The sequence below is a fragment of the Musa acuminata genome, chromosome BXJ1-2 (assembly GCF_036884655.1).
Source record: "Musa acuminata AAA Group cultivar baxijiao chromosome BXJ1-2, Cavendish_Baxijiao_AAA, whole genome shotgun sequence".
NCBI classification, from domain to species: Eukaryota; Viridiplantae; Streptophyta; class Magnoliopsida; order Zingiberales; family Musaceae; genus Musa; species Musa acuminata.
This window is the reverse complement of record NC_088328.1, coordinates 15,939,692-15,964,182: the sequence shown is the minus strand read 5'-3', so window position 1 is coordinate 15,964,182 and position 24,491 is coordinate 15,939,692. Positions and strand designations below refer to the sequence as shown.

General features: G+C 35.7%; 1 long non-coding RNA gene across 1 annotated transcript; it reads left to right on the top strand.

Annotated features, from left to right (window-relative positions):
• Window positions 1–58: 58 nt before the first annotated feature.
• LOC135612284 (uncharacterized) lies at window positions 59–19,381 on the top strand. Its single transcript, XR_010486911.1, has 3 exons — window positions 59–129; window positions 445–602; window positions 18,712–19,381. It is a non-coding gene; the product is annotated as an uncharacterized LOC135612284 (long non-coding RNA).
• The last annotated feature ends 5,110 nt before the right edge of the window (window positions 19,382–24,491 follow it).

The window sequence follows — 24,491 nt, the reverse complement described above, 5'->3', positions numbered from 1 at the left end:
ACCCGCTTCCCGCATAAATAGCGCGCCTGCCTTCCCCTCTCCAGCCTCCTTCGGCGGACGAAGAAGTACGAGAGAAAGAGGAAGAGGAAGAGGAAGAAGAAGACATGGCGACTCTTTGTGGATATCAAGGTCCTTTTCCTTCCCTGCTTTCCGGCATCCTTCATCCGTTCTTTTCAGCGTTTGTTTTTGGATCTTTGATGTAGAGATTCATCTCTTCTTCCTCATCGATCATCTCAATCACTTTGGTCTGGAGATCTTAGATCCATAGCCTAGTTAGTCTCTCTCCGGTCTGATCTCCTCCATGTTCGTTGATCTTTGAGTTCTGCCTTTCTCTGATGTAGATCTGTGATCTTACGTATCTCTTTTGTGACATCTTTTATCCGTGCAACTTTAGATCTTGTTCTTCGTTTCATATGGTTCGTGTCAATGATATGGGTCTATCAGATCGGGAAGAATGAGGCTTAGTTTCGCGAAGCTATTCAGCCGCCTCTTTGCGAAGAATGAGATGCGGATCCTGATGGTGGGGCTTGATGTCGCTGGTAAGACGACCATCTTATACAAGCTCAAGCTCGGGGAGATCGTCACCACCATACCCACCATCGGTGAGAATTATTTGCTTTCATCATTTGTCTTCTCTATCGAGATCAGTTTGATGCTACCTGGCATCGTGGTTTTTGTTAGTTTGGCAAGTCCTATAGTTCCACATCGGGAAAATCAAACTTGTTATCTTCTATCGGAACTATAAATAAGGGTTTGAGCTTTGAAGTCAGATGCACCACAAGATGCACCACAAGAAAACATAATTGTCTGCTTTAGACTTTTCTTGTTTAGTATTTACGGGTGTTTATGGCCTAGGAACATCTTCCTAAGGCATTTGTAATAGTCTCTTTTATAGTAGTGATTTGCTCCTCTTTCGTCCGTGGATATAGGTCAAAGTTAATTGACCGAACCACGTAAATCTGGTGTTCTTGTCGCTTTTATCTTTTCGCTTTATTATCTTTGTTGGGTTGCCAAAATTTTTTATGCTAGGATTGAAATTAAATATAATTAGATCTAGTTTTACGATACGTACCTTTTGATGTCATCTGAAAAAGAGATCTTTGTTATGATATGTAAGGGTACCGTCTTTAGATCCAAGATCATTGCGAATATGTAAGAGAATTAGAACTAGATCCTTCTTTTTTTTTTTTTTTTCTAGTGCCTTTAGGTCCTATCTATTTATAGGCGAGAGCAGAGGTCTAGAATAAGTAATTAGAAGAGTTACTCCCATCAAAATTATCTACTAAGGAATCCTACTTTAAGTGAATTTCTTTTCTATTAATCAATATATATCATTAGAATCTAATTAGTTATATTATATATATATCTTATCAAATTATAAAAATCACACAATCTAACAAATAAAATATTAGTTTAGCAAGTCTCATAGTCCCACATCGGGAAAATCAGGTTTGTTATCTCCTATTGGAACTATAAATAAGGGTTTGGGCTTTGAAGTCAGATGCACCATAAGAAAACCTAATTGTCTGTTTTAGGCTTTTCTTGTTCAGTAATTTTCGGTGTTTTATGGCCTAGGAACATATTCCTAAGGCATTTGTAATAGTTCCTCTTTTATAGTAGTGATTTGCTCCTCTTTCGTCCGTGGATGTAGGTCAATTGACCGAATCACGTAAATCTGGTGTTCTTGTCACTTCTTTTATTCTTCGGCTTTATCGTCTTTGTTGGGTTGCCAAAATTACCCTTTGGTAAATTTCTTGGGGCTAGCTCTAACAAACTGGTATCAGAGCCTGGTTTTGGGATCTTTTGGCAACGATGATAATAACAAAGAGTGTTGTCGAGAAATTCGACAGAAATGCCAACTTCAACATGTGGCAACTCAAGATGGAGGTCATTCTGGTTCAAGACGGAGTTGATTTAGCACTACAGGGAGTTGAGAATATTCTAGATGATACATCAAAGGAAGATCTTGCGGGTATAGATAAGAAGGCCCGATCCAGCATTATTTTAAATCTCTCTGATGAGGTTTTATGGGAGGTAGCTACGGAGACTACGGCTAAGAGCATGTGGGACAAGCTTAAAGCCTTGTATATGAAGAGAATAGTAGAGAATCGTCTCTACTTAAAGCAGAGTTTGTATATGCTTCGGATGACTGAAGGTACATCTATACTCTCACATCTTGATAAATTTGATTACTTGGTTATGAATTTAGAGAATATAGATGCAAAAATTGATGATGAGGATAAGACCATGTTACTTTTGTGTTCTCTTCCCCAATCTTTTAAGCATTTCCGTGATACTATGATTTATGGAAAAGAAACAATTTCGTATCAGGAAATTAAATCTGCACTAAAATCTAAGGAGCAGATAGACAAAGATATCACTGGGGAAAGTAGAGGGAATCAGGCTGAGGGTTTGGTTATCAAGGGTAGAATGGATAAAAGAGAATTTGATAGTAGTAGATTTAAATTCAGACATAGAAATTTGGAATGCAGATATTGTCATAAAATGGGGCACATTAAGGTTGATTGTTTTAAATTAAAAAAATAAATTAAAGCAAAAGGGAAAAAATTATTGAAAAAACTACTAAGTCTGCTAAAGCTAGTGTAGTAGCCGATAAGAATGATGGAAATATTTTCTTTGCTATTGATGACAGGATGAGGTCTAAAAATGAATGAATTTTAGATTCAGGTTGTTCTTATCACATGTGTCCTAATAAAGATTTATTTTCCACATATGAATCTTGTAATGGTGGAATTGTTTTGATGGGCAATAATGCAGCATGTGATGTTGTTGGTAGAGGAACAATCCAAATTAAAATGCATGATGGTATTGTGAGGATGCTCACTAATGTTAGACATGTTCCTGATTTAAAAAAAAATCTCATCTCTTTAGGCACCCTAGAGGCCCTTGGGTGTAAATATACAACTGAAGGTGAAGTTATGAAAGTTTCTAGAAGTGCTCTTGTTGTTATGAAAGCTTGTAGGTCTGGTAGCTTATATATTTTGTAGGGAACTACTGTCACAGGCTTAGTTGCAGTCTCGTCATCATCATTGTCTGATTCTGACATCACCAAATTATGGCATATGCTTTTGGGTGAGTGAAAAATGTTTGAGCATATTGAGCAAAAGGGGTCTACTTTGCGGACAGAGTACTGGGCCATTGGATTTTTGTGAACACCGCGTTTTTGGAAAGCAGAAAAGAGTCGGCTTCAATTCTCCGGCAGTTCACAAAACAAAAGGTACTCTTGACTATATTCATTTAGACCTTTGGGGTCCAGCTCATGTTCAATCTAAGGGTGGTGCTAGGTATATGTTGACTTTCATTGATGATTATTCCAGAAAAGTTTAGATTTATTTTTGAAGCATAAAAATGATGTTTTTTTAACCTTTAAACAATAGAAGGCTTTGATTGAGAAGCAAACATGTAAACAGATTAAGCGGCTTCGAACAGATAATGGTATGAAATTTTGTGAAAGTGACTTTGATGAATTCTGTAAAAATGAAGGAATCGTTAGGTATCGCATTGTTAGGATGACGCCTTAGCAAAAGGGTGTGGCCGAACATATGAACAGAACACTCTTGGAGAGAGCAAGGTGTATGATCTCAAATGCAGGGTTGACAAAGGACTTTTGGGCAGAGGCGATTAATATGGCCTATTACGTTGTCAACCGCGCTCCTTCTGCAGCACTTAACTTTAAAACTCCGGAGGAAGTTTGGTCAGGTACTCCTGCTGATTACTCTGATTTAAAAATTTTTGGGTGTCCAGCATACATGCACATAAATGAGGAAAATTATAGCCTCGAGCGAAAAAGTGCATTTTCCTTGGGTATGCTTCTAGGGTGAAAGGATACAGATTATGGTGTTCTGCTCCCAAATTCCCAAAATTTATAATAAGTAGAGATGTTATTTTTGATGAATTGTCTATGTTATCTTCTAAAGAAGAATCTACTAGTTATACAAATGATAGTGCGCAGAAGCAGGTGGAGCTTGAGATTGGTAGTTCAGATTCTTTTAAGTTGAACTCTTCTACTCAAAGAATACTAGTAGATGGACCTGAGTCTACTGACGAAGTTGATCCAGAGGAAGAGCAGTATTCCATAGTCAAGGATAGACCACGGAGAAATATTCGACCACCACAAAGATATGCAAATTTGGTTGCATATGCTTTGTCTGTTGTAGAAGAAACAAGTGAAGTTGGTGAACCTACTTCCTACTCAGATGCAGTTTCTTGTGATAATTTTGCTAAGTGGTTGATTGCGATGAATGAAAAAATAGAATCTCTCCATCAGAATAGAACTTGGGATCTTGTGAAGCCGCCTTCGGGTAAGAAAATTGTTGGATTCAAATGGGATACTATTGTTGAGGGAAAGGTCCTTGTTCAGAAAATTCATACGAAGGACAATCCAGCTGATATGCTTACGAAGACTCTTCCAGTTTACAAGTTGAAACAGTGCTTGGACTTGGTTAGTGTTCATTGTTTGTGATTGCCCGTTGGGGCTTTTATGAAGAAGGTAGAGCAAGTTTTGTTGGGATATGCCAATATGGAGATTTGTTAGTTTGGCAAGTCCCATAGTCCCACGTCGGGAAAATCAGACTTGTTATCTCCTATTGGAACTATAAATAAGGGTATGGGTTTTGAAGTCAAATGCACCACAAGATGCACTACAAGAAAACCTAATTGTCTGCTTTAGGCTTTTCTTGTTTAGTATTTTCGGGTATTTTATGGCCTAGGAATATCTTCCTAAGGCATTTGTAATAGTCTCTTTTATAGTAGTGATTTGCTCCTCTTTCGTCCGTAGATGTAGGTCAAAATTAATTGATCGAACCACGTAAATCTGGTGTTCTTGTCGCTTTTATCTTTTCGCTTTATTGTCTTTGTTGGGTTACCAAAATTACCCTTTGGTAAATTTCCTAGGGCTAGCTCTAACATTTCCTCTTTCATCTAAATTTATTGTTTGTTTTCCCTTGCATTAGTCGGTCTCATATCGCTCATCATCTTCATCTTTTCTGTTTATAGTCAGTAGTTTTGTTGGCAACTCTTTAATTGTGGTGCTTTTTTTTTTTTTGCTTTAACACATGATATCATATCTCTATCTTTAAAAGCTAGAAAGAGAATTATAATGTCTATTGCTCTATTTGCCATGATTTGGTCCTGATTCTAGTCTCTATTATTAACATGGTATTGCATTACCTCATACCACATTTCCTCGTTAAGCTCTCTTCCTATTGTTCCGGCTAGATGCTCTTCTAATTAAGATTCAGGATAAAGAAGGGGTATACATTGTACTTGTTTCATGAAGTTCCCAAAAATATAAAGTATACAAAGAATTAATGTATACAGTTTTATGTTAGAGCTAGCCCCAGGAAATTTACCAAAGGATAATTTTGGCAACTCAACAAAAATAATAAAGTGGAAGAATAAAAGAAGCGACAAGAACACCAGATTTACGTGGTTCGGTCAATTGACCTACATCCACGGACGAAAGAGGAGCAAATCACTACTATAAAAGAGGGATTAGTACAAATGCCTTAGGAAGATATTCCTAGACCATAAAACACTGAAAATTACTGAACAAGAAAAGCCTAAAGCAGACAATTAGGTTTTCTTGTGGTGCATTTGACTTTAAAGCCCAGACCCTTATTTATAGTTCCAATAGGATATAACAAGCTTGATTTTCCCGATGTGGGACTATGAGACTTGCTAAACTAACAAATCTCCACCTTGGCATGTCCCAACAACACTTGCTCCACCTTCTTCATAAAAGCCCCAATGGGCAATCACCAACAATAAACATCAACCAAGTCCAAGCACTGCTTGAACTTGTAAACTGGAAGAGGCTTCGTAAGCATATCAGCTGGATTATCTTTCGTATGAATTTTCTGAACAAGGACCTTTCCCTCAACAATGATATCCCGAATAAAATGAAACTACATCAATGTGTTTCGTCCTCTCATGATATATCTGGTCTTTAGTCAAATGAATAGCACTTTGACTATCATAGTAAATTATAGTAACACCTTGATGCAGACATAATTCGCTAAACAAACCTCTTAACCATAAAACTTCTTTGATCGCCTCTGTCACTGACATACATTCTGCCTTTATAGTAGATAAAGCCATGACAAGTTGTAAGGAAGCTTTCTAACTAACTGCACAACCGCCAATGCAAAAAACATAACCTGTCAAAGATCTTCGTTTATCAAGATCCGTAGCATAATCAGAGTCGACAAAACCAACCAAAGTGTCACGATTTTTCCCAAACTCCAAACAAGCATCTGAAGTCCCTTGCAAGTATTTGAGAATCCACTTCACAGCCTGCCAATGTATTTTACCCGGGCAAGATATATATCTATTAACCATACTGACTACTTGTGAAATATCTGGACGAGTACAAACCTTTGCATACATAATACTGCCGATGGCACTAGAATATAGAACTTTCACCATATATTCTTTCTCTTCAATTGACTGTGGTGACTGAGCAGTAGATAGCCGAAAATGGTTAGCAAGAGGAGTACTAATTGGCTTAGCATTTTTCATGTCAAACCTCTCTAAGACTTTCTTGAGGTAATTTTTCTGAGTCAGAAATAATTTTTTAACTCCTAGATCTCTTTTGATCTCCATACCAAGAATTTTCTTAGCTGCTCCCAAATCTTTCATTTCAAATTCATTACTCAGCTGCATTTTTAAAGTGTGAATTTCTAATAAATTCTTAGCTGCAATAAGCATGTCATCAACATAAAACAACAAATACACAAAAGAGCCATCTGTTAACTTTCGAAAGTAGACACAACTATCATACATGCTCCTCATGTAACCATGACCCAACATAAAAGAATCAAACCTCTTATACCACTGTCTTGGAGACTACTTTAATCCATACAAGGATTTCTTTAACAAGCAAACATGGTCTTCCTTACCATCAACTTCAAATCCATGGAGTTGCTCCATATAAATTTGTCCTTCAAGTTCACCATGTAAGAAAGCTATCTTAACATCAAGTTGCTCCAATTCTAAATATACATGGCAACTAAAGTAAGCAAAATACGAATAGAGCTATGTTTAACAACAGGTGAAAATATGTCATTAAAATCAACACCATGTACCTGACTATAGCCTTTTGCAACCAATCGTGCTTTGTACCTTGCATCTTCAACCCCTAGAATACCTTCCTTCTTTTCGAAGACCCATTTGCATCCAACAATTTTCTTACCCGAAGGCGGCTTCATAAGATCCCAAGTTCTATTCTGATGGAGAAATTCAATTTCTTCATTTATCGCAATCAACCACTTAGCGGAATTATCACAAGAAACTGCATCTGAGTAGGAAGTAGGCTCACCAACTTCACTTGTTTCTTCTGCAATAGACAAAGCATATGCAACCAAATTTGTATATCTTTGTGGTGATCGAATATCTCTCCGTGGTCTATCCTTGGCTATGGAATATTGCTCTTCCTCTGGATCATCTGCATTAGTAGACTCGGGACCAACTATTGGCATTCTTTGAGTAGAAGAGTTCGACTTAAAAGAATTAGAACTACCAATCTCAAGCTCCACCTGCTTCTGCGCACTATCATTTGTACAACTAGTAGATTCTTCTTTAGAAGATAACATAGACAATTCATCAAAAGTAACATCTCTACTGATTATAAATTTTAGGGATTTGGGATCAGAAAACCATAATCTGTATCCTTTCACCCCAGAAGCATACCCAAGGAAAATACATTTTTTAGCTCAAGGCTCTAGTTTTCCTTCATTTATATGCATGTATATTGAACACCCAAAAAATTTTAAATCAGAGTAATCAGCAGGAGTACCTGACCAAACTTCCTCCGGAGTTTTAAAGTTAAGTGCCGCAGAAGGAGCGCGGTTGACAACGTAACATGCCATATTAATTGCCTCTGCCCAAAAGTCCTTTGTCAACCCTGTATTTAAGATCATACACCTTGCTCTCTCCAAGAGTGTTCTGTTCATACGGTCGGCCACACCATTTTGCTGAGGCATCATCCTAAGAGTACGATGCTGAACGATTTCTTCATTTTTGCAGAATTCATTAAAGTCACCTTCACAAAATTCCATGCCATTATCTGTTCGAAGCCGCTTAATCTGTTTACCTGTTTGCTTCTCAATCAAAGCCTTCTATTGTTTAAAGGTTAGAAAAATATCATTTTTATGCTTCAGAAAATAAACCCAAACTTTTCTGGAATAATCATCAATGAAAGTCAACATATACCTGGCACCACCCTTAGACTGAACATGAACTGGACCCCAAAGGTCTGAATGAATATAGTCAAGAGTACCTTTCATTTTGTGAACTGCCGGAGAGTTGAAGCTGACTCTTTTCTGCTTTCCAAAACCGTAGTGTTCACAAAAATCCAGTGGCCCAGTACTTTGTCCGCAAAGTAGACCCCTTTTGCTCAATATGCTCAAACCTTTTTTACTCATATGACCCAAACGCATATGCCATAATTTGGTGATGTCAGAATCAGGCAATGATGATGATGAGACTGCAAATAAGCCTGTGACAGTAGTTCCCTGCAAAATATATAAGCTACCAGACCTACAAGCTTTCATAACAACAAGAGCACTTCTAGAAACTTTCATAACTCCACATTCATTTGTGTATTTACACCCAAGGGCCTCTAGGGTGCCTAAAGAGATGAGATTCTTTTTTAAATCAAGAACATGTCTAACATTAGTGAGCGTCCTCATAATACTATCATGCATTTTAATTCGAATTGTTCCTCTACCAATAACATCACATGCTGCATTATTGGCCATCAAAATAATTCAACCATTACAAGATTCATATGTGGAAAACAAATCTCTATTAGGACACATGTGATAAGAACAAACAGAATCTAAAATCCAATCATTTTTAGACCTCATCCTATCATCAATAGCAGAGAAAATATTTTCAACATTCTCATCGGTTGCTACACTAGCTTTAGCGGATTTAGTAGTTTTCTCAATAATTTTTTCCTTTTACTTTAATTTATTTTTTAATTTAAAGCAATCAGCCTTAATGTGCCCCATTTTATGACAATATCTGTATTCCAAATTTCTATGTCTGTATTTAGATCTACTACTGTCAAATTCTTTTTTATCCATTCTCCCCTTAATAACCAGACCTTCAGCTTGATTCTCTCTACTTTCCCTAGTGATATCCCTGTCTATTTGCTCCTTAGATTTTAGTGCAGATTTAATTTCCTGATACGAAATTGTTTCTTTTCCATAAATCATAGTATCACGGAAATGCTTAAAAGATTGGGGAAGAGAACACAAAAGTAACATGGCCTTATCCTCATCATCAATTTTTGCATCTATATTCTCTAAATTCATAACCAAGGAATCAAATTTATCAAGATGTGAGAGTATAGATGTATATTCAGTCATCCGAAGCATATACAAACTCTGCTTTAAGTAGAGATGATTCTCTACTGTTCTCTACATATACAAGGTTTTAAGCTTGTCCCACATGCTCTTAGCCGTAGTCTCCGTAGCTACCTCCCGTAAAACCTCATTAGAGAGATTTAAAATAATGTTGGATCGGGCCTTCTTATCTATACCCGCAAGATCTTCCTTTGATGTATCATCTGGAATATTCTCAACTCCCTGTAGTGCCAAATCAACTCCGTCTTGAACCAGAATGATCTTCATCTTAAGTTGCCACATGTTGAAGTTGATATTTCTATCGAATTTCTCGACAACACTCTTTGTTATTGTCATCGTTGCCATAACATCCCAAAACCAGGCTCTGATACCAGTTTGTTAGAGCTAGCCCCAAGAAATTTACCAAAGGATAATTTTGGCAAAACAACAAAGACGATAAAGCGGAAGAATAAAAGAAGTGACAAGAACACCAGATTTACGTGGTTCGGTCAATTGACCTACATCCACGGACGAAAGAGGAGCAAATCACTACTATAAAAGAGGGACTATTACAAATGCCTTAGGAAGATGTTCCTAGGTCATAAAACACCGAAAATTACTGAACAAGAAAAGCCTAAAGTAGACAATTAGGTTTTCTTATGGTGCATCTGACTTCAAAGCTCAAACCCTTATTTATAGTTCCAATAGAAGATAACAAACCTGATTTTCCCGATGTGGGACTATGAGACTTGCTAAACTAACATTTTATTTGTTAGATTGTGTGATTTTTATAATTTGATAAGATATATATATAATATAACTAATTAGATTCTAATGATATATATTGATTAATAGAATAGAAATCCACTTAAAGTAGGATTCCTTAGTAGATAATTTTGATGGGAGTAACTCTTCTAATTACTTATTCTAGACCTATGCTCTCGCCTATAAATTGATAGGACCTAAAGGCACTGAACAAAAAAAAACAAAAAAAGAAGAGAAGGATCTAGTTCTAATTCTCTTACAGATTCGCAATGATCTTGGATCTAAAGACGGTACCGTTACATATCATAACAAAGATCTCTTTTTCAAATGACATCAAAAGGTACGTATCGTAAAACTAGATCTAATTATATTTGATTTCAATCCGAGCATAAAAAAATATTTTCGTATTTAATTTAGCATATTACATATTTTATGCTTACAATTGGTATCAGAGCTAGGTTCTTGAGATCAAATTTGTGCACGGGTAGACCACACACAGACGGCGGCTGGGCATAGGTAGGCCACGCCTAGGCAGCGATCACACGCTGGTAGCAGCCACGACCAGTCGTGCGTAGGCGTCGGCAACTGCACAGGCAGCAACCACACGCGCGGGCAACCACACCCAAGTGGTGGCCATGCACGGGTAGTCATGCCCAAACAGCAGCCACACGCATGCAGGAACCACCACAGCAGCCACGCACGGGCTGGAACCGCCACAGTAGTTGCGCGCGGGCAAAGGTACTACCACGGTGGTAGCGGCCACATGCGGGTAGGAATCGCCGCAACGGTTGCGCGCGGGCAGAGGCATTCCTACGGCGGTAGTGGCCGCGCGCGGGTAGCGGCAACGCCACACGCGCAGGCAGTAAGGTTTTGGCAAATATTACAATTTTGCCCTAGGGTTTCCCTTTGATTAAATTATAGTTTTGCCCTTTTGTATTTTATTGATATCTTTTAATTCTTTTGATAATTCTGCCCTTTACAAATCTCATAATTCTAGTTTATATCTTGCCAAATATTTATAGTTTTACCCTTATAAAATTAAGAATTCTAATTTATATTTTTAACTATAAAATTGATAAATATGATTTATTATAATTATGATTGAATTTAATCATAATTATATTTTGATTATTTGATTAGATTTAATTTTGATTAAAAAATATAAATTATGGTTTACTTTTATAGTTTTCTCAAATGAATTATTGATTATATTTTTACATATGATAAATATAATCTAATTATGAAATAATATTTATTTGGTTATTCACATGTATATATTTGAAATTATAAAATAATATTTATCTTTCACAAGAAGGCATGATTTATATGTTATCATGATTATCATATGAGTTTTCTTTTGCTAATTAATATTCAATAATTATTATGATTGTTATTTTAATATTGAACTGCTTAGCATAAATTAAATTAAAAAAAAATTAATGAATATTATTTGTAACTCATCTCTTAAGTTTTGTTTGACTTGTAGCTACCAAAATGGCTTGAGATGATAGACTTTTGTGACGTGAATTATAATAAAAGCTTTGTCATTATAGGACATTTCAAATTATATTTTAAATTATTATATTAGTTTTGTAGCCATCAAAGTGACCTAGATTAATAACTTATAAAATAATATTAAGGAATTAGTTCTAAATGATATTAAGGAAATAATATTCATAATGACACATATAATTATGAGATTTAGATAATCCAAAAGAGAATCCACTTCAAATAATTATGTTATAATGTAGGATGATACTGTTTTAGATATCCTTGCAATTTAGGGTTGTATACTCAAATGTAACAATACTATTCCACAATGATGGTATCAGTCCTACATAAATGATCTTGAGTGAACGCTAGATATGTTAATATTTCACTCAAAGGTGTAATATAGATGATATCAATAGTTTCTTAAATTTTTAAAAAACTCAAAGCATTAATATTATTTTATATTTTTGTAGTGGTACTTCCGTCCATACATTCATATGTTTCTAGTATTCATGTACTCTCTGGATCAAATTATTCAGAATGGTTGGAGCATGTGCACTTCACACTAGGCGTATTAAATCTTAATTTAGCATTGCTTATTGGAAAGCCTACAGACTTGACTGATGAAAGTATTATAGAACAAGTTAATAAAATGAAGGCTTGGGAAATATCTGATAGGCTTAGTTTAATGTTCATAAGAATGACGATTGCAAATAATATAAAGACCTCATTACCGGTTGTAACTAGTGTACAGGAATATTTTAAGGTTATTGAAGACAAATTTAAATCTATTGATAAGTCATTGGCTGACATACTAATGAAAGAACTGACTATTGCTCAATATTATGATACTTGAGGAATTCATGATCACATCCTTAATATGGCTGATAAAGTTACAAAATTTAAAGCATTAGGTATGAATGTTGATGAGTCTTTCCTCGTGTAGTTCATTCTTAATTCCCTTCCTTCTCAGTTTGGCTCATTCAAGATTCACTATAATATAAATAAGGATAAGTGAGATTTGAATGAATTAACTAATATGTGTGTTCAGGAAGAATTGAGAGTAAAGTAAGAAAGTTTATATAATGTCATGAATTAACTAAAGGAGTTGGTAACAAGAAAAAAAAATTAAAGCATCATCCATCAAAGAAATTTGTCGGATTTGGAAATGTGAAACAAACTAATGAAAAGAAAACATTTACAGTAAATTATTTTATTTGTGGTAAGAAAGGACATGTGAAAAAAGACTGCATTAAATATAAGACTTGGTTCGAAAAGAAATGTATTAACTCGACCTTTATATGTTTCGAATCAAACATTATAGAAGTTCCTTTTAATACTTGGTAGATTGATTCTGATGCTTCAACAAATGTTATCAATAATATGCAGGGATTTCTTTCAATCCGAAAACCAAAAGAATATGAGAGATTCATCATTATAGAAAATCGTCTTAAAGTGAAAATGATATTAGTGGGAATTTATCGTCTACACTTAGAGACGCGTCATTTGATAGATCTTGTTGACACATGTTATGTTCTTACTATTTCAAAAATTTAGTTTCTCTATTTAGAATTGATGAGTTAGGATATTGACTTTTTTTGGTAATGGTAAACTCAATATAATTTATGATTCAATAAAAGTTGGTTCTGAAATTCTGTGTGATGGTTTATATAGAATTAATTTGGATCTTAAGTTTGCAAAGATATTATTGACCCTACAATCAAGTGCTGGATTGAAACGTAGTTTCAATAATGAAAGGTTTTCTATATTGTGGCATAAATAATTTGGGCATCTCCAAGGAAAGAATTGAAAGATTAGTGAATGATAATATTTTGGAATATTTAGACTTCACTGATTTTGATGATTGTATATATTGCATTAAGAGAAAACAATCTAAACATATAAAGAAAAATGCCATAAGAAGTAAAGAACTATTTGTGATTATTCATACTGATATCTGCGGACCACTCCATATTACTTGGTTTAGTGGAGAAAGATATTTAATCACATTTATAGATGATCCATCTAGATATGGCTATGTTTATTTAATACATGAAAAGTCTTAAGCCGTTGATACTCTTAAAGTATACATAAATGAGGTCGAGAGACAATTAGATAAAAAAGTTAAAATTATCAGATCTGATAGGGGTGGTGAATTTTATGATAGATATAATGATTCTGGTCAGAATATTGATCCTTTTGCTAGATTCTTAGAACAATGGGGTATTAGTGCTCAATATGCATTATTAGGTGTGCCACAACAGAACGATATTGCTGAAAGGCGAAATCGTACTCTTATGGATATGGTTAGGAGAATGATGAGTTATTTCTTTGTACTTGAGTTGATGTGAGGTGAAGCTCTTAGGACAACTATGTATAATTTGAATAGAGTTCATAGTAAATCAGTTCCATCAACTTCATTTGAGTTGTGGACTGGTAGGAAGCCCAGCTTGAAACATTTACATATTTGGGGGTGTCTTACAAAGATAAGGGTATTCAATCCACATGAAAAGAAATTGGATCCAAAAACTATTTCAGTATATTTTATTGGTTATCCAAAAAAATCTAAGGGATACAGATTTTATTACCTTAGTCATAGTACGAGGATAGTAGAATCCGGTAATGCAAAATTCTTAGAAAATGATTAAATCAGTGGGAGTAAAAAATTTTGAAGGATCAATTTTGATATTGAGGCGATTTAGATTTGAGAAGATCTCAAAGGAAAAGGAAACATACCATTTCTAATGATTATGTGGTATATCTACAAGAATCAAATTATAATATAAGAATAAAAAGATACCTCTTATCATTTTTCATAAGCCATAAAAAGTAACGATTTTGAAAGATAGTATGATGCAATGAAGAAGAATTAAAATTGATGGTCCAGAATGGTATTTGGAAACTCGTTGAATTATCCAATAATTATAAAAGAGTCGGTTGTAAATGAGTTTTTAAGACAAAACATGATTCAACGGGCAATATTGAACGATATAAAACCAAACTTATGGCCAAAGGTTTTTCTAAAAAAGAAGGCATTGATTATAATGAGACTTTTTCTTCAGTTTCTAGAAAGGACTCGTTAAGAATCGTCATGGCATTAGTAGCTCATTATGATCTATATGGTACAACATGAAGGATTCATAGAAAAGGGAAAAGAAAGTTGGGCTTGTAAATTTAAAAAATCTATTTATGATCTTAAACAAAATACTAGACAATGATATATAAAGTTTCATAATACTATGATTTGGGTAATAAAATCTGTATCCTTTGGATTTTTTTAGATAACCAATAAAATATTCTGAATAATTCTTGGATCCAATTTTTTTTCATGTGGATTGATTACTCTTATCTCTGTAAGATACCTTCAAGTATGTAAATGTCCCAAACTGAGCTTCCTATCAGTCCATAACTCGAATGTAGTTGATGAAACTGACTTACTAGGAACCCTGTTCAAGATATATATAGCTGTCCTAAGAGCTTCACCCCATATCGACTCAACTATAAATGAATAACTTATCATACTCCTAACAATATCCATAAGAGTATGATTTCACTTTTCAATAACACCGTTCTACTGTGACACACCTGATAATGTATATTGAGTACAAATACTCCGTTGTTCTAGGAATCTAGCAAAAGAATTAATATTCTAACCAGATCCATCATATCTGCCATAAAATTTACCACCCGTATCAGATCTGACAATTTTAACTTTTCTATCTAATTGCCTCTCGATCTTATTTATGTACACTTCAAGAGTATCAACGACTTGAGACTTTTCATATATTAGATAAACATAATCATATCTGGACAGGTCATCTATAAATGTGATGAAATACCTTTCTTTACTAAAACAAGGAATATAGAGTAGTCCGTAGATATCAGTATGAATAATCTCAAGGAGTTTTTTATTTCTTATGGTATTTTTCTTTATATATTTAGTTTGCTTTCCATTAATGTAATTTATACAAATATCGAAATTAGTAAAGTCTAAATGTTCTAAAATATTATCCTTCACTAATTTTTCAATTCTTTCCTTGGAGATATGCCTCAATCATCGATGCCACAATATAGAAGATCCTTCATTAATGAAATTATGTTTCAATCCAACACTTGATTGCAGGATCAATAATGTCTTTACAAACTCAAAATCCAAATTAATTTTGTATAAACCATCACACAGAATTCCAGAACCAACTTTTATTGAATCATAAAATATATCGAGTTACCATTACAAAAAATAAGATAATATCCTAACTCATCAATTCTAGATAGAGAAACTAAATTTCTAAAAATAATACGAACACAACACATGTCAATAAGTTCCATCAGATGACCCGTCTCTAAGCGTAGGTAATAAATTCTCACTAATATCACTTTCGCTTTAAGACGATTTCCCAAAATGATGAATCTCTCATGTTCTTTTGGTTTCCGATTGAAAAAAATCCTTGTATATTATTGGTAACATTATTTGAAGCACCGGAATCAATCTACCAAGTATTAGAAGGAACTTATGTAATGTTTGATTCGAAACATACAAAGGTCGAGTTAATACCTTTCTTTTCGAACTAAGTCTTATGTTTAATGTAATTCTTCTTCACATGTCCTTTCTTACCACAAAAGAAGTACTTTATTGTAAAAGCTTTCTTTTCATTAGTCTGTTTAACATTTTCAGACCCAGCAAATTTCTTTGATGGATGATGTTTCAATTTTCTTTTCTTATTACTAGCTCCTTGAGTGGTAGTCATGACATTATATGAACTTTCCTGTTTTATTCTCAATTCTTTCTGAACACACATGCTAGTTAACTCATTCAAGTCTCACTTATCTTTATTTATATTATAGTGAATCTTGAATTGGTCAAATTGAGAATGAAAGGAATTAAGAATGAACCACACGAGGGAAGATTCATCAATATTTATACCTAATGTTTTAAGTTTTGCATCTTTGTTAGCCATATTGAGGATTGATCATGAATTCCTAGAGTGTCGAGTCGTAGTTAGTTCTTTCATTAGTGTGCCAACTAATGACTTATCAGCATATTTAAATCAGTCTTCAATAACCTTTAAATATTATTGTCCACTAGTTGCAATCGGTAATGAAATCTTTATATTATTTACAATCGTTATTATTATTAACATTAAACTAAGCCTATCATATCTTTCCCAAGCTTTCATTTTATTAACTTGTTTTACAGTGCTTTCATCAGTCAAGTTTGTAAGCTTTTCAATAAGCAATGTTAAATCAAGATCTAATATGCACAGTGTGAGTTACACATGTTCTAGCAATTCTGAATAATTTAATTCGAATAGTACTAGAACACTACAAAATATGAATGTATGGACGAAAATACCACTGTAAAAATATAAAATATACAATAACAGTATGCTTTTAGTTTTTTAAAAATTTGATGAACTATTAATATTATCTATATTACACCATCATAAACTACAAGGATATCCAAAATAGTATTATCTTACCCTATCACATAATTATTTGAAATATATTTTCTTTTGAGATTATCTAAATCTCTTGTATGTCATTGTGAATATTATTTTCTTAATATTATTTAAAATTAATTTTTTAATATTATTTTATAAGTTATTGGTATAGGTGGCTACAAGACTAATACAATAATATAAAATATAATTTAAAATATCTTATAAATGATAAAATTTTTATTATAATTCACATCACAAAAGTTTATCATCTTAAACCACTTTGATAGCTACAAGTCATATAAAATTTAGGGAGATGAATTATAAATAATATTCATCAAATTTATTCAATTTAATTTATGCTAAGTAGTTCAATAATAGAATAACAACCATAATAATTATTGAACATTAATCAGCAAAAAAAAAACTCATAATAATCATGATAATATATAAATCATGCTGAAATATAAATATTATTTCATAATTTTAAATATATATATATATATATGTAAATAACCAAATGAATATTCAAGTACAATAATTGGATTTTATTTACCATATGTAAAAATATAATCAATAATTTATATGAGAAAACTATAAATGTGAATCATAATTTATAATTTTTTAATTAAATCCAATCAAATAATCAAAATATAATCATAATTATAATAAATCATATTTATTAATTTTATAATTAAAAATATAAATTAGAATTCTCAATTTCATAAGGGTAAAACTATAAATATTTGACAGGATACAAATTGAAATTATGAGATTTTTAAAGGGCAGAACTGTCAAAAAATTTAAAGGATATTAATAAAATATATAAGGGCAAAACTGTAATTTGACCAAGGGCAACCTTGTCTGCGCCGTCGCCGTTGCCGCCGCCTGCACGTGCGACGTTGCCGCCCCGAGGCTGCCTCTGCCCGCGCACAGCCGCTGCGGTGGTTCCTGCCGGGGTGTGGCCGCCGCTTGGGCGCGGCTGCCCGCGTGTGTGGCCGCTGCTTGTGCGGCTGCCGTCGCCTGTGCACGACCGTCGCATGGACGCGGGTTCTGCCCGTATGCGGTCGTCGCAAGGGCGCGGCATACAACATAGATTGATGGTATTGCATTACCTCATACCACATTTCCTCGTTAAGCTCCCCTCTTCCAATTGTTCTGGCTAGATGCTCTTCTGATTAAGATTCTAGGATACAGAAGGAATATACTTGTTTCATGAGGTTCCCACCAATATAAAGTATGCAAAGAATTAATGTACACAGTTTTATCTGATATAAGTGGTACCACCATCCACCCTCTACAGTGGTGACTTAAGGAATCAAGTAGGGGCACACCTCTTGAATTTCACATCTAATTTATGAGTCATTGAAGGGATTCCAATTCTCATCACTCAAAAAAACCTTATATGAGTTCAATGTCAAGTATATGCCCTTGGATCTTGGCATAATGGTAACATGTGAATGACGTGCCTCTCGTCATGATCTGTAATAGATTTTTATCATATATACTTGCTGATTGTTGCCAAAGCATTTATCTTTTCTTTTTAGTATATTGAATATTCACTAAAATAATTGGTAGCATTGATCTTTCTTCAGAATCTTATCGGCACTTGTGAATCTTACGCATTTTTTGGGGCAATGGTGCAGATTTTTCAAGTTCTTGGAAGAGAGTTTCCTGTTGACGGTTCAACCAAATTCTTCTAATTCGGCTTATAGATGATCACATTCATCTAAAGTTTTTGAAATTATTTCTTGCATATATATTATCGCAAATTACAATTATGGTCTTGGATACTGCTTTTATGCATTTATAGCACTAGAAGTGGAGATAATTTTTTTTCCCGAGTGCAACTTTTAAAAAAGTCGGATAACATGCTTGTCAACTTTTTGTCCCTCTTATGATGGAAATTGAGTTTTGTTGTTTAGCATATTGTGTAAATTTTATGACCATATTGTTAGAAAAAGAAGTCCAGTAACAGTGTTGTATATCTACTCTATACACTTGTTAACCACGTCCATTAATACAGGGTTTAACGTTGAGACTGTAGAGTATAAAAATATTAGCTTCACCGTCTGGGATGTTGGTGGTCAGGATAAGGTACATCCATAGATCTCTAAAATTTTTCTTATTATGCATGATAAATGGCTAATTTTTGCCTTCTTAGAATGTACCTGTTTTAATGATGCAGACAAGTGTTGAGTTAGGAAAATAGGTGTAATAATTGACATTGAATAATTTAATGACACTGAAATATACTATTTCTGATCGTTAATTAAGAAAATTAAACACTACTAAAATTTCTTTTAATGTATAAAATTCTTGTGAATTATCATTGGCCCATCTATGTATCTTTTTATAGTTTGACTGAGGTTCTGGTAATCTGGCCATGTGATAACAGATCAGACCTTTATGGAGGCATTGCTTCCAGAACTCCCAGGGTCTTATATTTGTTGTTGACAGCAATGGCAGAGATCGTGTGGCTGAAGCAAGGGATGAGCTTCAAAGGATGCTTAATGAGGTAGTTCTCCATGCATAATGCCTCTAATCTTTTATCTTTGATATTGACTTGTCTTTATTTAGCAGCGACTATAAAGCTGACATAATTGGATGTACTATTTATTTGCATATGGTAATGGCTTGCATGTTATACTAAAATTAGATATGTCAATCCACTTGATTAAAATTGATATTTGTAACCCAGAAATATTCCTCCGTCAAATAAATTTTTGTTAACTAGTGAAAATATCACACTCACAGGGGCTGTTCTTGTGTTTTCTACGATTTCCATCAGAAACAAATTTTGATACCTAAAGAACATTGTTGCATACAATCTTTATCACCATATCTTGTTGGATAGAAACAGCATTAGATCTATAGGCACCTAAGGATCTGCACCTACACCTTAGGTTCCTTTTTTTTTAACCTCTTAGCTTACTTAACCACAGGGTAAAAAGTCTCACAATGGCCCCTTAAATCGACTCCATCTCAATCATGTACCATCCTAGAAGGAAATTATTTAGTAAGTCTCTTATAAATATGAAACCGAAAGACAAACATATACTTCATCGGGTATGTGATCTTTAAATTTACCAATATATTTTGTGTATTTTGATTGTGATGATTTGTCTGTTTTTAATGTTGGGCTGATAGCCGAAAGTGAGTTCAGCCCATGGTGAGCTTTATTAGTCCACAGTCCATATCCTCTCTTAACCTAACCCTAGGTCAATATAAGGGGGGTGTGGTGGCTGCATTTTTGAAAAAGGAGGTGGCTGCGTTTTTTGGGTAGAAAAGGGCAGCAACGTGGTGATTTTCGCAGCAGCAAAGAGGAGAAGAAAAAGACAGAAAAACAAGAGAAAGAAAGGGAAGAAAACAAGGACAATGCAGAGAGACTGTTCTCATTCATCTAGCAGTGTTCTCATCTCAGGTTAGATCAAATCTACAGTAGACTCTTGCTGTGATTACTTGGGGAGGTTTTAGATATTGTAGGCAGTGACGTGATCCTTGTATCCCAGTTATTCTCTTATGATTGTTGCTAGGGTTTAGAGCAAGAGATTGAGATTTGTATATTCATTATTCTCATAGCGGATTATCTCTAGTTTGCCCCGTGGTTTTTACTCTTCACATTGAAGGGGTTTTCCACGTATATTTTAGTGTTCTATTTGGTTGTGGTTCCATTTACTTCCGCTGCGTATTATGGCCTACTAGTATTTGTTCATATACAAAGGTTATTCCTGCTTATATCCTCATTAATTGGTACCGGAGTAGGGGTCCTAGTGACATCTCTATTGCATTCTGATCCTTGTGAGATGAACTCGAATTGTGAACCCTTCATGTGTGGCCTCTGCCAATACATCGCAGGGTATCTTCCACCTTCGATTTTGTTCACTCCTTTGGCAATCGACCTTCATCCACCCACTCTTGGGTCACACCTAGATGAAGCACCGCTCTAGGACAGTCCGTCGCCTAGTAGCTCCCGAAGTCCTCCGACTTTGCTGCAATTAGTGCACCATTGTCTAGATCCTGGGCCTCTACCCTTACTAGCACAATCTTCGCTGTGCACCTCTTCCTTCATAGCAACTTAAATGGCAACACTATGGCATATTCTTCAAGAGTACCCATCTCTATGTCCTCTTGCCCCGTGCTAAGGCCTTTTGAACCCAACTTCACCTCCGTAAATTGAGTCGCCTTAGTTCCTCCATCAAATGCTCCTCCGAGATAAGGTGCATGTGCCCAGAAGCTCCCTTCGTCTTTGGCACCATGCAAGATGAGTCCGCTCCGTCAAAATGAATGACACATGGAACAACATGATCTTGCTCTTGCCTCTGCAAGAGTTCATGTCCTTGACCTCTGTGTTAGAACCCTTGCAGATTCTAAACTTGGGGTTGATCTTTTTAGGGGATCGGCCTCCTTGGAACTCTATACGGGTTTCTCCCTCCAAGTTGTTGCTCAAAGGCTGCAGAAAAGATTCATCTATTGCCTGAGAAAAGAGGAGGAATACATGGCTATTTATAGGGCTTCTAAACCCTAACTCCTAATAGGACTCCTACTTAAGACTCTTACTTCTAACCAACTCCTAATAGGACTCCTACTCAAGACTCCTATTCCCTTACAACTCCTAATTCTTCTCTAAGAAAAAACCTCCTACATGAATGTCCCTCTCAATTAGGACTCTCCTAACTAGAGTCCTAACAGAATGTCCCTCTCAATTAGGACTCTCCTAGCTAGAGTCCTAACATAATGTCCCTCTCAATTAGGACTCTCCTAGCTAGAGTCCTAACAGAATGTCCCTCTCAATTAGGACTCTCCTAGCTAAAGTCCTAACAGTTTTACATGAATGTCCCTCTCAATTAGGACTCTCCTAGCTAGAGTCCTAACAAACCCGCCCTCTTCAAATCAGCCTTGTCCTCGAGGCTGACGATTCATGAATTTTGGGAATTTGATCTTCAAGTCATCATAGTTCTCCAAAGTGGCATCTTCTGTTAGTAGGTTTGCCCACTGTATTAGCAATTCAGTAGTGGATCGTCGTCGTCGAGTCATAATCCGTCGATCAATAATGGCACTTGGCTGAGTCTGAAGTCCTCCTTGGGTAGTCATATTTGGTGGGTGGCTTTGGGCTATCTCCAAGAACCTATTTACAACTTCTGTCTGGCCGTCGGTTTGTGAGTGATATGCCATACTCCTTTTCAATTTAGTACTCTTATAGTGTAATTCTTTTGAGTCCCAATTGTAATGAGCTACGGAGCTTGGTGCTTCCTCCAATTTTTTTATAATCTTACTAGTCTTTGAATCTTCCTGCCATTCCATCTTAATATCCTCAAGGAAGTCGCTGGTCGGAAGTGAAATGGCCAAAACTTCAGCTTGCTCGGGTAACTGCGAAAGCACATCTGCAAGAACATTCTATTTCCCCTTTTTATAAGTTATTTCATAATCAAATCCAAGAAGTTTTGTTACCCAGTTTTGCTGCTCAGGGGATGATATCTTTCGCTCCAAAAAGTACTTGAGGCTTTTATGGTCGGTTTTATTTTGAAATCGTCGACCAATCAAATAGGGTCTCCACCTCGTTGCTGCGCGGACAATGGCGAGCATCTCCTTATCATATGTTGACTTATTTTGATGGGAGGGAGATAATGCCTTGCTAGTGTATGCGAGTGGTCGCCCATCTTGCATGAGAATTGCTCCAATTCCGACTCCAGATGCGTCAGCCTCAATAATGAAGGGTCGGTTGAAATCTGGTAGTGTTAGCACCAGCGTCGTCGTCATGGCTGCCTTAAGTTTGTTGAAGGCAACGTAGGCTCTGTCCGACCATTGGAAGACATCTTTTTTCAGAAAGGAAGTAAGTGGTGCACTGATCTCTCCATAGTTTTTCACGAACTTGTAGTAGTAGCCTGTTAAACCCAGAAAGCCATGTAGCAATTTTATGTTCCTTGGGGTCAGCCAATTTTGCATTGCTCCAATTTTGAAGGGGTCTACTGCCACACCTTCCTCTGATATGATATGCCCAAGATATTCCACCTTCTTTTGAAGAAAGCAAAAATTCATAGTGGTTATTGTGTATTTAAAATGTGGTTTTCGGTATGTCTTCTTCGCATACTCGTATTTGATGATACCCGGATCGAAGGTCCAGCTTTGTGAAGATTTGTGCTCCCTTTCTTCTTGCAACTCATCTACTACTAGAATAGGGTATTTATCCTTGATGGTTATGCCATTGAGAGTTCGGTAATCAACACATAATCGCCATATTCCATCCTTCTTTCGTATGAGGAGCACCGGTGAAGAGTAGGGGCTACAACATGGCCGAATAACTCCTGTTTTGAGCATCTCTTTTACAATCCTTTCTATTTCATCCTTCTGGAGATGTGGATACTTATATGGCTGAGCATTTGCTGGAGATTGGCTTGGAAGAATCGTTATACAATGATCATGCCGACGGGTAAGAGGTAGGTTGCGTAGTTCGTCAAATATATCTGAAAATTCAGCAAGCAAAGGAAGTAGATTTGGATCTTCCAATTTTGTTGGCTCTCCCTTAGTTTGCTGCTCAAGTTGTACCAAAAATCCACTGCATGCTTTATGCAAAACTTTCTTCATTTGTTGTGTGCAAATCATCGTTACGTCGCCCCCACGTTTCCCGTGCAGTATCACCTGTTTCTCCTTACTGTAAAATTTCATAATTAGTTTCATAAAATTCCAAGAAAAATCACCTAATGTTGTCAACCATTTAATTCTGAGTATGACCTCATATCATCAAGAGGGAGAAGGAAGAAATCTGCAATTATCTCTTGGTCCTACAGCAATAGTTTCTCCTGCGGGCGCCTACGATCACACTTCAAAATCCGTCTGTCGGTGACCTTAACATCAAACCTGCAACGATTCTCGATAGGTAATGCCATTCGGATAGCAACCTTACTGTTTAGGATATTATTAGTGCTGCCCGTGTCGATGAAAACAGTGATCATTTGTTGTTTGAGAAGGCCTCTAACTTTCATCATTTGCGGGTTTGAGTAGCCGGCTAGTGCATGTACCGTAACTTTGGTCGGTTGTGGCTCTTCTTCTACATCTTGTTCTTTATATTCAATGCTCTCTTCTGGATGTTCAATGACCTCTTCTTCTACTGGTTCAATGATAAAAAGTCTCCCTTTACTACAGCGATGCTCATGGCTCCACGGCTCGTCGCAATGCCAACATAACTCCTTCGCAGATCGCTCCTGAAGCTCTTCTCTTGTCAACCTTTTTGGTGCAGGGACTCGATCAACAGTAGGGGGGGCTAAGGGCTTCAATATTACTGGCTGAGGAGTGACCCTAGTCCTTCGAGCTTCATGGTTCAATTGCTCCTCTTGATGTCGTGCGAAAGAGATGGCTGCCATAAGCGTGTACGGTTGTCGCGCTTTAACTTCTCCTCGGATCTCCGGCTTCAAGCCCTCAATAAAGG